General features: G+C 41.0%; 1 long non-coding RNA gene across 2 annotated transcripts; it reads right to left on the bottom strand.

Annotated features, from left to right (window-relative positions):
* Positions 1–1,713: 1,713 nt before the first annotated feature.
* LOC113649076 lies at positions 1,714–7,897 on the bottom strand. Of its 2 annotated transcripts, XR_003442059.2 has the most exons (4): positions 5,283–7,897; positions 3,995–4,056; positions 2,610–3,809; positions 1,714–2,419 (listed from the first exon to the last, which is right to left on the bottom strand). It is a non-coding gene; the product is annotated as an uncharacterized LOC113649076 (long non-coding RNA). The 2 variants fall into 2 exon arrangements; XR_007140328.1 differs by lacking the exon at positions 3,995–4,056.
* Between the last annotated feature and the right edge of the window lie 9,739 nt (positions 7,898–17,636).

Genomic DNA, 17,636 nt, shown 5'->3' with positions numbered 1-17,636 from the left:
TCAGACGTCCCTGTCTCATGTACGTTTCTCGCATTATCTATAGATTCTGTTCTTTTCATTTTTTCTGACTCCTCGTAGATCCGTAGTCTTCTAAAGAAAGTCTGTAAATGTTACCTTGTCCTCATTTTGCATTATGTGGACATTTGAATGCTGAGCAGTCGGCATTCTTCCGTCTATCTTTGGCTTGCTGTTCTGTGGCACACCGGTGGGCTCATGTAAAATAGTCTCTGTTAGATTGAGAGTATGTAAGCAGCCTAGAAATCTTGTTTGCCAAATGTCATTTTTATCTTCAGATCCGTCAAACAAAAGCTGCAGTGCCATGACTCCTGTCGCTCTGCTAGCCATTTTGTTAACCCTCCAATTTTGCTACTAACTATACTTCTACTGCTAAGCTATTTCTAAGACAGATAGATTTATTCAATAACGTGTAGTATGTAATGTAAAAGTTACTCAGAATGCTCTCTTGTTTTCAATTCAGGGCCCATAAATTTGTATGCTGTTTATATGCTCAGTTCTCTTCAGTTCACGTAAGAAAACAATCAAAGCATTACACATCTCATTATCGACTTCTTTAAGACTTCTTATTTAGAAACTGTAACAACCATCGACTCAGTACATCTGACACTAACACTATTAACTTCCAAAGTAGAGTGCATTGTAGAACGTGATGACATCACACCTGAATGTACCATAATACCTTCAATAATAACAAAAGATAGTTCAGCTGATGTCATAATTTAATGTATAAGCGCGCAATAATCAACATCAGAATATAAACTAATTTTTATTTTATATTATTATTAGTGTATTGCTACTTTTATTATATTTAACCTATTTTATTATATATTTAAAGGTGCTCTTGGAGCTGAGACTGCAGTGATCATGACAATATTCTCTTTAAATAGCCTTAGAGTAAATAATGTGTCTCTCATTCTCATACAGCAGTGCAATAAAAACTCTACTAGTGTAGTGGCATTATAAAGAGTCTGTCTGTGTTTCCCCTTGTTTCTGTCTGCCGTCTTTCCCTGATGTTAATTGTTTGCTCCGCCCACTCATTCCTTACCATGGACACTATTTGCATTCCATCTCTTCCCCAGGTGTTGTGTCTTTGTCTCTGATTGTCTCTGCTTTGTGATTGGTCCCTGTTTACCATATATACACTGGTTGTTCATTCCCCTGTTGTGAGTCGTTGTTGGTGTTTGGCATTTTCTCTTGTCTGTTCCTGTTCCCTGTCGTGTTCTGACCTGTTTTGCCTGCCTGATTCTCGTTTTTTGTTCATTAAATTGGAATACTGCATTTGGATCCACACTTGCCTTTCTCTCACCATGTCACATCGTGACAGGCATTGATCAGTATAGAGTGTATAAAGAGGACATTTTATTTAGATAAAAGAAGTCAACAGAAGACAAATAATGAACTGCAGTGTGGTGAGTATTGTTTGTGAGTCTGAGTTATTTGTATAAGTGTTTTGAATGGATGTTGTACTGCAGGGAACCATGTCTTAGGTCATATCTAACATAACAGGGTAAAGTTAAGGAACAAGCTTTCGGTTTCAGCTTTAAGGTGTAAAATATAAACATGTGAAATATTTGTGGAATGATAGTTAACTGTTGATTATTTTCATTAAATTATACTATTATATATATTATATTATATAAATATTTAGACTTCTTTGAGCAGAATTAATTCTGTACTGTCAAGGTGTAGAAAAGAAATTAGTTAGATTTCAGTTTTTCTTTCTTTAAGTTCTGTGCAGAATCTTTTTATTTTAAATAGTTAACATTCTTAGCAAAAGCTGACAAGTCAATCTGATTAGTTCTTCATCCATATTTTCAGTGAAAGGGAATAAAAATGCACTAAAGTAGTAAAGTCTATCAGAGTTTTTGTATCTGTCCGATGTTCTCAGGACAATCAGACTCAGTAAAACTAAATAAATATTCTAGATCATATAGAGGGCTGTTGGTTTATGTACAATGAATGAATGTACTATAATACAACATAACATTCAGTGTCAGATTGAAATCTAAAGAAAGAAGAAACAGTTAATAAAATCAAATCTAAACCAACTGTCTTACAAGCAGAAGTGAAAAAATCCCGTACTGATACAAGCAACGATTTAGCATACATGCTCATGTATTTGTGACAGCATTTACAGACATTAGTAACTCAGGGATCTTTTACTAGTAAAAGTACTACTTAACAACTCTAAAATATTACACACTATGTGTCCTCAAACTAAAAGTAATCAGTGCACTACAGAATTTACACTATATGAGATTTAGAGATCACAAGTCTCCCTAGTGTTAGTCACTGCAGTAATGTTTTCCTCCTCCTTGTGAAACACCACTCCATCTGGTTGCTTTCTCCATGTCACAGTGATGTTCTCAGCCATTCCATAATCCTTCAGTTTCTGCTTCAGCTGAAGAACAGAACAAGGGTTTAGTTAGTGAATGATGCAGGATGAGAATCTCTGGTGAGTTTTGTAAGAATGCTACATAAGATGTATTACGATTAGACTACAGTCTGTTCATGTCTCAGTGTGATGAAGGCTCGATGTCTGGCTGCAGTAATGAGAAGGTGACTGTACACTGAGTGAAGATGAAACCCACCTTCTCCTCGATAGCTGTCATTATTGTAGGATCATTCACATCCTGACTGGACTTCAACTTCATTCTTATGATCTTCTGTGTTGGGAATACTGGAGGCAGAAACAGAAACAAATATAGAAAATTAACACCACATTCAAAAATCAACTTAAATTACATTAACATGAGACTGAATTTAATTTCAACTTACAGCAACAGAAGAAAGGCATCATGTTTGAGCACTGTTCTACATTAGCTTGACCACCATTTAAATAGACACAACTTTTATTCATCAGATAATCATCAGCGTTTCCAGGCGACCACTTAATGACGGACACGTTGGTGGTCTGGTCTGTCCAATACCAGGGGTCTCTCACAAGGCCAATCCAAGTGAACCCATTGTTTAATGCCGCAACAATTGAGTGTTCTGTTGGGTTTCTCACACTGGTCAGGTCTGTATGATGCAGCCTACAGTAGCTCCGAGCATCATACCATGTCATAGACTGAATAATAAGAATGTACCTGTCAGCTCCAGTCTTCCTGTCTGTGATAACCAACAAACACAAGATTAAAACCTCCTTATGTAAATATTCAATCTAAGCATATCATCTTCTACTATTGAAAGATAATCATCAGGATAAAAATAAACATGTCTGTCGTATTATTATTTCTCTATCCAAAGCCTGCCTCCTCTGGCCTCCTTCCCCACACAAATTTTCAAGCCTGACACACTTTAGCATATATATAATTCACTGAGATTTTAAACTCAAAAATAAAATACTCATATTACTAAAGTGTATTATTAGAAATATTCCATAAATAGTTCATATAAAATAACATGTTCTTCCTCACCATCAAAGCACACCAATGGTGTCAGCCATCCACATGGTACATCAACCCATACCATATGGATAATACTGACACAAGTTTCATCTCCTAGCAAGTTATTAGGCTCCCCATTAGCCCAAGGTTTAAAGCTTCCAAGTGGCTCATTGTCCAATGTCCATTGCCACTTGTTGATGTTAGTGTACAGTCCAATCCAAGCATTGGATCCGAATTTTTGTGTCTGTGATACGTTCTGAATTTGAGCGATCTCTTCATTAGTTTTGATGATAGCCAGGTCAGTGTATGTGGCTCGGCAGAAAGCCTTAGCATCGTTCCATGTTTTGCTCTGCTGGATCAGATAGTACTTACGAGAGAAAGACAGGACAAGGGTAAGGACTCCTGTGGAGAAAGAGTTTAATGTTTAGCTTGTGTGATTTCAGCCTCTTAGTGTGGATTTATTTTTTAACATTTGTCCTTCTGGACAAATTCTGGAACATATTACTTATAGTAACACATCTCCATTGACTAAAATTTGTGCACACACACTGTATGTGATTTGTATCATGTAACTTATTTTCTCTCACCTTTGAAAAGCAGGAGCACAAAAAGATGATGCTTCATTGCTTATGTGTTGCTGGAGGATTCACTATGATATAAAAGATGATATTAACGTCTAATTGGCAGAGTTTCTCCATTTGCACACAGAAATAAGTAGCAGGCTGATACAAACGAATACATTAGATATTATGGACCTTTTCACAGCATAAACTCAAGTAAGGCCAATAACACAAAGATCAGACTAACTGCTAAACCTCACTGCGAAAGTACTAATTGTGCTAAAGTATTTCCTTAATTCACATTCATAACTTTTTTTAATTTTTAGATATTAGATCTTAACACATTTTTAATTCCTTAATTCAGCATAGAGAGGATGATAAAGACTATCTAAAGACTGAATATCCAGGATAGTATTCATCAATACAGCACTGTGAGTTAACACTTAGAAATAAAACCCAAACGGTGATAGCGTGCGATCCTGTCACTGGGCCACCTGGGGGCTGTCATGTTATAACCTCAATTTACAGTTTCATAAATTATAACTTTTAAGGGCAGTGGCTCATGATGCCACCAACAGAATTTCAACTAACACAAAAGCAATATTAAACCTCTTCACCTGAATCTTGAAATCTTGAATAATGAATAATGAAATATACATCGCTTTCACTATTAAAAGTTTATTTGACATTTCTGCTCAGTAAACACAAAAAATATTATTCAAAATGATCACAAATAGCTTTGCTATTCCATTCAGACCAACACAACTCACTAATGACAAAGAGAACATGCAAACAGGCAGAGACTAAAATTAAACCCCGACCCTGGAGGTTTCTCCCCAATGGCAATTTCACAGCATAAACTCAAGTAAGGGCAATAACACAAAGATCAGACTAACTGCTAATCCTAACTGCCAAAGTACAGTAAAAAACTCAGGTAAACATGTACTGTCTGACATGCCTTTGGACTTTGTGTTGATTGTACTGTACACTGACAACTTCCTATACTGTACAATTTTTACAATTTCATGAATTGAACCTTTTAAGGGCAGTGGCTCATGATGCCACCAACAGAATTTCAACTAACACAATAGCAATAAAACCTCTTCATCTGAATCTCAAATAATCCTTAATAATGATCATGAAATATACATCTCTTTCTAAAAAAATACATCTATTAAAAAATTATTTGATGTTATTTCTCAGTAAGCACAAAAAATATAATAACAAATTATCACAAATATTTAGCTATTTAAAACATTTCCTCTTATTGTTTTTGGGAAAAACTAAAGCATCAATGTAGATGTCTGAAAATTACCTAAAATCTGAAGGAGGTAGATGATCAGTCTTGCAGCACTAACACACCTCACTGTTCTTCTGAGAGCTGTCTGACTGAGCAGGCTGTTTTTCTTCCACAAGCAAACTACTTGTGCATATTTACATGCCTTTGAGCTTCTGTTGACAGGTAGGTCTTGCAATCGGATCTCCATCATTGAACTTTTAAAATTGGCATGTATTCATGAGGCAGAAGGAAAGTCTATGGTAGTTCAGGTGCACGATTGTCCATGACATAAATTTCATTAAGAGGTTTTCATTAATAACTTTGTGTCTAAAGTTATCTTGTCGCAGCAGACATGACCAGTGCAATGACGCATCTATGCAAAGAGCTTATGCAAATTGTTAATCAGTCCATCATAAAATACATTTAAATGAGATTTTTACTTGATAAATTATTATTTTCTTTTTCTATTGAATGCTTGGGTTGGCATTGGGAATGGTGTTGCCACCAAACTGGGCAATCTGATGAGGAAGGTCAGCTCTCTGGTGGGGATGGAACGGGACAGTGTGGAGGCAGTGACTGAGATGTGGATGAGAGGTAAGATGAAAACTATCCTGTATAGTCTCTCATCTACTCTATGATGATTTAAGGTGTTTCTGGATCACCTTCAGTGACTGATCTATCCAGCCACATACCTCAAGATGTATGGGGCTTTTCTGTAACACCTGACATCAGATTACACAATGCAGAAAAAGAAGTACCTTGTATCTCTTCCTCCACTGACTGAGTCTCACTCAAAAACACCCCCAACAGGTTATTCATACAAACCCTGGAAAAGGTACCGAACCATTTAGGTTTTCACAATCAGACTGTGTAAGTTTCTTTTACCAAGCCCTCAGACTCCATAATACTGTCCATAAGTATCTAGTAAAAGTCTAGTCTGACTCCAACACTGTTCAAGTTCTCTTGTAATTTTTTAGATTTTGAAAATGTTTTTCCTAAATTGCTGCTTAAACCAAATACTATACATTTTTACTATGAATACTTATGGAATGTTTACATTTACAGCATTCATCTATTTTCTGTAGCATTTTTGCTAACCACTAAACAACTTTGCTCCCCAATTTACAGCATTTATGATTTTATTGTAATACTCTTGTACTTTATTCCACACTAAAAGATGGGCTCACCTCATTTCATGCCAAAAGAATTGTGCACTAAGGCTCACAGCGGTGGCTTGTGTTTTCACATCAACAAGGATTGGTGCAAGAACTCTCCGCTTGAATCTAGTTCCTTCTCATCCGTCATTAAGTTTGTAAATATCAGTGGTCGTAGTCGGTGAGGCTGCAACCAACAAAGATTCCACCAATTTGAAGATCAGTGACCAGCTACATCGGCATCCATGACATGACAGTCTCCAAGACCACCACATGCTTCAAACAGGAGCTGTGGATGACTGCAAAAGTGCATGAGCTTTTGAAGTAAAGAGACTCCGCCTTCAGAGCATAGGTGCAGAACAATGTGGGGGTGAGGAAGACCATGCCTCCTCCCAATGACCAGGTGCTCTGTATAACCACAACTGATGTGAAAACAACTCTATGCAGAGTTAATTGACAGAAGTCAGCTGTTCCAGACAACATTCCTGGCAGAGTGCTCAGGGAATGTGCAGCCAGCATTTGACCTTCCTGACATTTCCCTGAGCAGCACCATTGTTACCATACATACCTAAAGTCCACAACCATTTTCCCTGTGTCAAAGAAGTCTACAGTGTCCTGCCTCAAAGACTAATATCCCATCATACTCACACCCATTGAAATGTGCTTCGAGACTTTTGTCATAAGGCACATCAAGACCCTGCTTCCACTTTCACTGGATCCGGTGCAGTTTGCATATACTGTAGTCCAAACCGCTCCACAGACCATGCCATTGCCACAACCCTTCATCTGGCCTTCATGCACCTGAATTAAAGAATACTTTACTGACATACACACACTCTTTACCCTGCTGCCATCCGGAAAAAGGTTCAGAATCATTCCAGCCTCATAACCAGACAGTGTAACAGTTTCTTTTCTCAATCCATCAGACTCTTCAACACCCTAAACTGAACTATTCTGAACTGATACACACAACCCCACACACACACACACACACACACATTCGATATGCATCCATTTTACAACACCACTCATATAGCACTATTTACATGCTCTTTTGCACACATCAATTCGATGCTACCACCAGCTGCTAATATTATATATGTGTATGTTATCTTATTGTTTACAATACTCTTATTTTGCACAAATGCTCAGTTACAGTAGGTATACTGGTCTGCACTATTTTGTGTTCTGTATTGTCTGTCTGCACTGTCTTCTGTCTCGCACTGTTTGGACTAGGATGCACATGACGCATTTTATGACTTACATACTTACTTAATAACTTACTTTAAAACACATTGTTCATTTCACTATATACTGTGTTAGCTAAATGTGGTTAAAATGACAATAAAATATTCTTTACTTGAACTGTGTACTGTTTGTGCTGCACTGTCCTTCACTGTGTAGTTTTATGTAGTACAATGGTCCAGAATTAATGTTTTTTGTTTCACTGTGTACCAGCTTGCGATGACAGTAAAGCTACTTGACATCATAGATATGAACCAGATGTAAGTTATATAAAAGAAGACACCTGAAATATCAGTGTAATTGCTTGTCTGTTCCTCTCCTTCATTTGATGTACCTTTAAAATGGTGGTGGAAAAAAGAAATCCAAGCTATGAATTGCAAATTACTATTTACACACCTCATTAAGACTAGCTTTGTTGTTTTGCTTAAGCATTGACGCTTCACTGCAATGCACCGTGTCTTACACCATGTCATGGCTGCCTTGATTTTGTTCTTGATCACATTTTGTTCTCTTTTGCACTGTAAGAAATCATAAAATAAGTTTATAATCAACTGTCATGTCAGTTTCCAAGCAATAATCGATGATTGTTAACCGATTGAGATGTTCAGGGTCAAACCAGATGTATTCATTTATTTAAATAAATAAATTATAACTAAAATGGACTAAGATTGCTGACTTATGACTGTGCAGCAATGCACGGATCAAACCATATCATCAAGTTCGCCGATGACACAACTGTGGTGGGTCTCATCAGCAAGAACGACGAGTCAGCACACAGGGAGGAGGTGCAACATCTAACTACCTGGTGTAGAACCAACAACCTGGATAATCCGTAGAGATCGTCAAGAGCACCAAATTTCTTGGTGTTCATCTAGCGGAGAACCTCACTCAACACCAGCTCCATCACCAAGAAAGCCCAGAAGCGTCTCTACTTTGTACTTTCTACAAAGGTTGAGGAAGGCACATCCCCCCCACACCCATCCTGACCATGTTCTACAGAGGGACCATTGAGAGCATCCATCAAACTGTTTACATTTTGTTTTATTTAGCACCACAATCCTGGAGAAATGTTTTCTCATTTCACTATGTACTGCAACAGTTATATATGACTGAAATTACAATAAAAGCTTCTTGACTTGACTTGACTATCTTCCTAGCCTTGGTCCAACACAGCTTACTGTATACAGTTTATAGTATAATGATTCAACCTAGAGGTAACAAATGCACATAAAATTTCCAGATTTTTTTCTTTTATCTCCTCTAGGTAGATCAGGCCCACCACAAATGTGTTGTCAGCAAACCTGATCATTTTCGAGTCGGAAGTGGCCGTGCAGTCGTGTGTGTACAGTAAGTACAGAAGGTGGTTCAGAATACTGGAGGGCTCCAGTGCTGAGTGTTGTGGAAGTTCTGATGTTTGAGAGACTTAAAGTATAAAGTATAACACTGGTAGACAGGGGCAAGAGTAAAAATGCATGTAGCATTAGAGATGAAGGGCCACCATCATTGATTACATCAAGGTTTTATAGACAGAACTCAAGTAAAGAAGATATGTAAAAGCAAAACATCATCAAACATTGGTTCAAAATCACCACATGCTCATCTCCTGACCAAGCTAATCTGACTAGGCCAAGGTCTGCTAGAAGGTCTAATGGAAGATTTACTGGAGGTTGTTTACAGTATGCCTAATTTCCGACAACTTGTCTCCAACCCCTACTGCCCTTGTCAGAATCTTAACAAAACAACTAAGGACAATGTCAGTCTCTGGTTATTACGTATACAGGGTACAAGCATAGATGGACAAAGCTTTATGAACATCTTTAGATTAGAAATTTCCACCACATTGAGCATGAAGGTGGATGAGATATGTTTGCCCACCTGTTCTGTTTGTGGTCTGTTAGTCATTAAGTTAGAGATCCTTCCACATATGCAATTCCCAGGACATCCAATTTATTGATGGGTATATAGGGAATTGTGGTTTTCAATGCTGAACTGTAGGTTACAACAGTTTCTATCACCATCCTCCAGAGCTGCACATGTAACCCTGAGTGCTCTAGGAGTAATTTGCTTGTATTCTTATTGCTTTACTGAGCCTTGGTTTTGACCTCAGCCCTGGATACCGGCTGCAAGTATTGGATTTCTTTATGTAAACACACGTATTTGTGTTCTGCACAATTTACATACTTTTTTAGATGCAGAGACTTGAAATGTCCAGTCAGAGAAGACACACAACAGCAGCAGGGTGTATACAGTATTTAAATGGAGTTTTGTTCTGGTGTCTTCTGCACTACACTCCAATCTAGGAATGGGATGGTAACAGTGAATAGCAATACAATGACCTTATTTATAATCTCATGTGTTGAGTTCATATCAGAGACCATAGAGAGATTTCTCAAACCTGCATACCAACTTTTCTCCTGTCTCCGGCCTTTGCTCATAACCCTCTAAATCAGGAGTGTCACAGTCAAATACACAGTGGGCCAAAATTCTAAATTAAACAAAGCCGTGGCCCAACATTGAACAAATGATCCTTTAAATATGGACCCAAACAAGTTTTGCTTTAATATTGAATATGGAACAACGCTTATATACAGTAACTTATTAGTGCAGACATGCACTAAAAAACATATCAATGGCATAATAAATTAAATTTAAATAAAAAATTATGCCTCTTTTCTATTTGCAGCCTTCTGAGATCAAAATAAACTTTTTCCACAGGCTAATAAATTTGGCAATAAAATAACAACAGTGCAGTGGATGACAGCAGAGGTTCATGAGCTGCTAAAGACCAGAGATGAAGCTTTCAGGTCAGGAGATAAAGCAGCTTTTAGAACAGCAAGAGCCAATCTGTCATGGGGCATCAAAAAAGCGAAACGGACATATGCAGATAAAATCAACAGCCATAGACTGCTATGCTGTTCATAGACTTCAGTTCAGCATTTAACACAATCATCCCACAACAGCTCATTCAAAAACTGCAACTGCTGGGCCTTAACAACTACCTCTGTAATTGGATCCTGGACTTGCTAACTGGAAGACCACAGTCAGTGCGTATTGGCCAAAAAACATTGAGCATTACAACACTGAGCACAGGCGCACCACAAGGCTGTGTGCTCAGCGGCTGCACTTTCTCTGCCACCTGAAGAGAGCATGTCTCCCTCCACCCATCCTCACCACCTTCTACAGAGGAACCATTGGGAGCGTGTTGATGAACTGCATCACTGTATGGCACGGGAACTGCAGTGCAGCTGATCACAAGACCCTTCAGAGGATAGTGAATGCAGACACAAAGATCAGATGTGAGATGGTTTCGTCATCTTCATCAAGGACAAAAGTTGCTCACATAGATAAGTGCTGCTGAACAGGGAGAGCAATTGAGCAGCTTGGGTGTGGAGCTGAGGCATTGTGTCAAGAGTCAAGTCAAGTCAAGAAGCTTTTATTGTCATTTCAACCATATATAGCTGTTGCAGTACAAAGTGAAATGAGACAACGTTTCTCCAGGATCAAGATGCTACATAAAACAAAGACAGGGTTAAGGACATGTAAGTAGTCTTAGCCACATAAAGTGCAACTGTGCAACCTGGTGCAAACAGTGCAGGACAAGACAAACAAGACAGTGCAGGACAAAAGACAGTGTAGACAAAAAGTTACAAGACAATACAAAAAGTACAAAAAATGCAATACACAAAAGACAATAAACAGTAACAGAAACAGAGCCGACCGACCAGTGTTTAAGAAGGGGGACCGGAGGGTGTGTTCCAACTATAGGGGGATCACACTCAGCCTCCCCGGAAAAGTCTATGCCAGGGTACTGGAGAGAAGAATTCGGCCGATAGTCAAACCTTGGATTCAGGAGGAACAATGCGGTTTTCGTCCCGGTCGTGGAACACTGGACCATCTCTATACCCTCGCCAGGTTGCTGGAGGGTTCATGGGAGTTTGCCCAACCAGTTCACATGTGTTTTGTGGTTTTGGAGAAGGCTTTCGACTGTGTCCCTCGTGGTGACCTGTGGGGGGTGCTCTGGGAGTATGGGGTCCGGGGCCCTCTGTTAAGGGCTGTCCGGTCCCTATATGACCAGAGCAGGAGTTTGGTTCGCATTGCCAGCAGTAAGTCAGACTTGTTCAGGGTGCATGTGGGACTCCGGCATGACTGCACTTTGTCACCGGTCCTGTTCATTACTTATATGGACAGGATTTCTAGGCACAGTATGGGGCCGGAGGGAGTCCGGTTTGGGGACCACAGGATTTCGTCTCTGCTTTTTGCAGATGATGTTGTCCTGCTGGCTTCCTCAAACCAGGACCTTCAGCATGCACTGGGATGGTTTGCAGCCGAGTGTGAAGCGGCAGGGAAGAGAATCAGCACCTCCAAGTCCGAGGCCATGGTTCTCAGTCGGAAAAGGGTGGCTTGCCCCTTCAGGTTGGTGGAGAGCTCCTGCCTCAAGTGGAGGAGTTTAAGTATCTTGGGGTCTCGTTTACGAGTGAGGGAAGGATGGAGCGGGAGATTGACAGACGAATCGGTGTATCTTCTGCAGTGATGCGGTCGATATACCGATCTGTTGTGGTGAAGAAAGAGCTAAGCCATAAGGCGAAGCTCTCTATTTACCGGTCGATCTACGTTCCTACCCTCACCTATGGTCATGAGCTTTAGGGCATGACCGAAAGGACAAGATACCTGATACAGGCGGCCGAAATGAGTTTCCTCCGCAGGGTGGCTGGGCGCTCCCTTAGAGATAGGGTGAGGAGCTCGGTCACTCGGGAGGAGCTCAGAGTAGAGCCACTGCTCCTCCACAACGAGAGGAGTCAGCTGAGGTGGCTCGGGCATCTGTTTCGGATGCCTCCTGGACGCCTCCCTGGGGAGGTGTTCCGGGCATGTCCAACCGGGAGGAAGCCCCGGGGAAGACCTAGGACACGCAGGAGGGACTATGTCTCTCGGCTGGCCTGGGAACGCCTCGGTATTCCCCCGGAAGAGCTGGAGGAAGTGTCTGGGGAGAGGGAAGACTGGGCATCCCTGCTTAGACTGCTGCCCCCGCGACCCGGCCCTGGATAAGTGGTAGAAGAAGAAGAAGAAGAAGAAGAAGAAGAAGAAGAAGAAGAAGAATACGGAATGTTCAAACAATATTTCGTGCAGTAACAGAATGAACACAGTTTCTTAGCAGCAGGTTCTTGGGATAATATATAGAATTGTGCAAAAAAAGAGCAAATTACTGAAATATTGTATAGTAAACAGTTTGATGGATTGTAAGCAGCATGTAAACAGGTTGCTGTGTCAGTGTGTGTGTTTTGTGAGGGTCTATGCAGTTTGTACAGATGATGTGTGTGTATGTTGTGCTCAGTACAGTTCAGTTCAGTTATTGCGTGTGGTGTAAGTGTCCATGATAGAGAGAAGGGAAACCCAATGATCTTCTCAGCTGTCCTCACTATCCGCTGCAGCGTTTTGCGATCCGAGATTGTACAGTTCCCAAACCAGACAGTGATGCAGCTGCTCAGGATACTCTCAATGGTCCCTCTGTAGAACATGGTCAGGATGGGGGAGGGAGATGTGCCTTTCTCAGCCTTGACGATCTCTACAGATGATCCGTCGATGTTCAGCAGAGAGTGGTCGCTTTGTGCTCTCCTGAAGTCCACAACCATCTCTTTAGTTTTATCCACATTCAGAGAAAGGTTGTTGGCTCTACACCAGGCAGTTAGTTGTTGCACCTCCTCTCTGTATGCTGACTCATCGTTCTTGTTGATGAGACCCACCAAGGTAGTGTAATCAGCGAACTTGATAATATGATTTGATCTGTGCATTGCTGCACAGTCGTGAGTCAGCAAGGTTAACAGCAGTGGACTGAGCACTCAGCCCTGAAGGGCTCCAGTGTTCAGTGTGGTGGCGCTGGAGATGCTGTTCCCGATCCGGACTGACTGGTGTCTCCTAATCAGTAAGTCCAGGATCCAGTTGCAGAGGGAGGTGGTTAGTCAGCTTCCCAATCAGGTGCCGAGGGATGATTGTATTGAATGCTGAACTAAAGTCTATGAACAGCATTCGTACATAAGTGTCTTTATTGTCCAGGTGGGCGAGGGCTAAGTGGAGGGCTGTGGCAATGGCATCGTTCGTGGAGCAAATGTTGAAGATGTAAGTAAAGACATCTGCTAGCTGTTCTGCACACTCCCTGAGCACCCTGCCAGGAATGTTATCTAGTCCAGCAATCTTCGGTGGGTTAACTCTGCTTAGAGTTCTCCTCACGTTGGCCGTGGATAGACAGAGTATCTGGTCATCGGGGGGAGGGATGGTCTTTTTTGCCGCTACGTTGTTCTGCACTTCAAACCGAGTGTAGAAGTCGTCCAGCGCATCTGGGAGGGAGGCATTGCTATCACAAGCAGGTGAAGCTGTCTTGTAGTTAGTGATCGCCTGTATGCCCTGCCACATGCGCCGGGTGTCCCTGCTGTCTTGGAAGTGGCTGTAGATTGTCTGGGCGTGTGCATGCTTTGCCTCTTTGATGACTCTGGACAGTTTGGCCCTTGCTGTTCTTAGGGCCACCCTGTCCCCTGTTCTGAAGGCTAGGTCTCTAGTCCTCAGCAGTGCAGGCACGTTAGCAGTCATCCACGGCTTCTGGTTGGAGCGTGTGGTGATGGTCTTGGAGATGGTCACTATATCAATGTACTTGCCGATGTAACTGGTCACTGTTGACGTGTACTCCTCCAAGTTGACAGAGTCGCGGTTGGTTCCCTGAAGATGTTCCAGTCAGTGCACTCAAAGCAGTCCTGAAGAGCAGAGGTGGTTCCTGCTGGCCAGGTTTTCACCCGCTTCAGAACCGTCAGGGATCAACTGTGGAAACTGTGTGATGCCAACAGCATCATACTTTGACTTCAGCGTGTCATTACACTGGAGTTCAATCAGCTCCATTTGGAGATTGTTTGGTGCATTTTCCACATAAAGAATTAATATAATAAAAAATTCAAGATTATTATTAGATATATATAGTTCACGATGTGTATGAAAAGACTTAAATTGGCGGTGATTCAGATCTTTGGCTCCTAAAAAGTTAAAACTTGTGCTACTGTGGTCATAATGTGTTCCATCTTAAGGGCTTTACCACACAGTGATTCTTGATGTATGATGCAGTGATAAACAGATCACTGCATCATACATACTCACCTGCACAATTCTCTTCTCGCCAGTCCATTCTTTTTACTGCTCATCGCTGGCGCACCATCTGTGGTTAATCCCACGAGTTTATCCCACGACAGCTTCATTTCAGTTACACATTTGCAAACCTCCACAAAACTCCCTGTGGTTGTGCCATGCATGGATTTAAATCCCAAAAGCTCCTCCGTAATACACAGATTTGAGTCTACTCCACGAATGAACACTGACAGCTGCGCAGTATCAGACGCATTGGTGCTCTCGTCCAGATCAAGGGATATATATATATATATGTATTTGTTGGATTGTTGGACAATGACTTTTGCCATCACACTGTAATTTACACACGTGCACAAATAACATGACACAATATAACCTTTACACTACACATTTTTGGTCTTAGCTTCTGCTCTCTCTTTTAGCGAGGAACAAGTAGTATGTGGTGGCGATGACCATGTGTTTTTAAGAGGTGCTACCCAGAGTCGTTTGCCTTTAGACAACTCCTGCTCTATGTCTTCTCTATTCTCTGAAAAATTATAGGAACAAAATAAGAAACAAAACTATATATCACTCATTTGTTTATATTGTGCAGTGAACGAGTTACGATAAAACAGCTACTGCTTAAGTTACATACCTTTAAGCATTAGTATTTGTGCCCTGAAGAAGTCTTGCTTCCATCATAGTTACCCAATAAACCTGAGTTTAGTCAAACATGTCACAGTTAAAGTCCTTAATTTTGCTAGTTGAAACAACTGCCTTGCAGCCGTCATCCAGGTACCTCACGTATGCAAGCATTCTGATTCCCAGTGATCAGCAGATTCGTCATGTAGAAGCGGAAGCTTTTTATTTACCCCAAAACAAAATCCTAATTACGATGGCAAAAACACGATGATCTGGAACACGTGCACTTATACAAATTTCGATAAACACTGTAAGGTATATAATATAGTCGAAAACATTGCGAGGTTTATTTTTGGAAAGTGCAGGAACTACATTTACCTTTGTGAACATAGTTGCTTTAAAAAATCTTTCAAAAACCATCATTCTGTATGATTTATATGCTGCTTCCCTCATGGAGCTCGGGAAGTCAACATTTGTTGGTATTACTATATTTAATTTGTGGAGACACTTTAAACCCTAACGAACGATTTTTAAATGTTTTTATTCTTTGTTATTCAAAGCTTTTTGAGCTTTGTTATTTCAGTTCTTTATTCAAAAGAGGGAGCAAAAGAAATAACACTCTTATAAATAAATATATTCCAATATATTGTGGTTTAATCTTATATTAATGTGTTACATAGAAACATACACAAGCAAAAATAAAGGTTGTTCCCATAAAGCTCATTCCAGAAAGATCATACTGGTTAACCGGCTATACCAGCCCCGTTTTGCTTGATAACACCATGATGCTGGCCACCCATCTATACCAGCACTATACCAACACTGACCAGCATTATACCAGCACTATACCAGCATGAACCAGTAAAAACCAGCCTGGACCAGCATGTAATTCATGTTGGTTTATGCTGGATTTTTCAGCAGGGAGAAAAGATCTGTTTTCTGCCTTTCTTTTCACCATTTTTGGGAATGGGTGACACTATGACAGTGTAGTATAAAGTCGGGGCGTGGTCTGGGAGAGAGACACGAGGAGGCGGGGTGAGCGGGGGCTTTGCTGCCGAAACACGGATCGCTACCGAGTTGGGCGCGTAATGAAAGGCGCGGAAAACCCACGGATGGACGACTCGCCCCGCTTGTAACAGAGGTCAAGTCCATTAAATGGAAAGGGGAGCATGCTAATGATGTCATAGGCCCCAAAACAACAGCAGAGCATTATGGGATTTGTAGTAATGGCGGTAAATGGCTCTGCCACTGTATAACACTGGCGGGCCAGTTCTAATAGTAATTTGATATTGCCTCGCTGGCCAAATATAATTACACCTGAGTTTGACATCTCTGCTCTAAATGTTCCATATAAATTTCGCACTAATTGAGTGTGAAATTTATATGGAACATTTAGATGGTTTTCCTGTGTTTCCTTTTGCATGACCACTCTCACACTTGTCATATCAGCTAAGGGTGAGAATGTCTTATGCTTTTCAGATCCATTAATGTTTGTTTAATGGATGAAGGTCCATCTGCCCAAACTGGATGTTGCCTGGTGGCAACCAGATGAGTGTGAAGGTCTTATTCTCCTCAAGTGATTGCATTCCTTTGTCCATGGCATTTTTTAATTATCTAGATTTGGTTGATGTTATGGCATCCCGGTAGGATTGAGGTATATGTATCACATATTGCTTTATAACAGCAAGTCTATCCATGTTTTCAGTTTGTCCTCCATATCCTCAGTCTCAAAGTCCTGTAATGAGCTGATGTTTCACTCTTTTAATCCCTGAACATCTCTAGGTGGTGGAGCAGCAACAGGGACGTCTCCCTGCCACCCCCTGCAGCTGTCTGCATAAGCTCTGCATACTTCTCCCTTTTCCTTTCAAATTCCGTCTCCATCCCGTCTTCCTATGGCACAGAGAGCTCAGCCATGATGACAGTCTTTGTGGAGGTGGACCAGATTACAATGTCGGGTCAAAGAGATGTTATGACAATCTGTTGTGGGAACAATTTTCGACCAAGATTGGCTCTCAGGTCCCACTCACCTCCTGGTGACAAGAGGGACCTCTCCCATACGAAGCTGCTTAGTGCCTCTTCCCTTTGCCTGACAAATCGAATGGACTTATATGATGTTGACATGCTGGCTTTGTTCACTTCGAGTCTACGTGCTTCAATGACCTCTGCCAGCTTTCACAGGACATGGTCGTGGTGCCACCCATACCGGCCCTGAGTCAAAGCAGTCTTACAGCCAGAGAGGATGTGTTGA

The sequence above is a fragment of the Tachysurus fulvidraco genome, chromosome 4 (genome assembly GCF_022655615.1).
Source record: "Tachysurus fulvidraco isolate hzauxx_2018 chromosome 4, HZAU_PFXX_2.0, whole genome shotgun sequence".
Lineage (NCBI taxonomy): Eukaryota > Metazoa > Chordata > Actinopteri > Siluriformes > Bagridae > Tachysurus > Tachysurus fulvidraco.
Note: the sequence above shows the minus strand (reverse complement) of the source record. Positions and strands in the feature narration are given on the sequence as shown.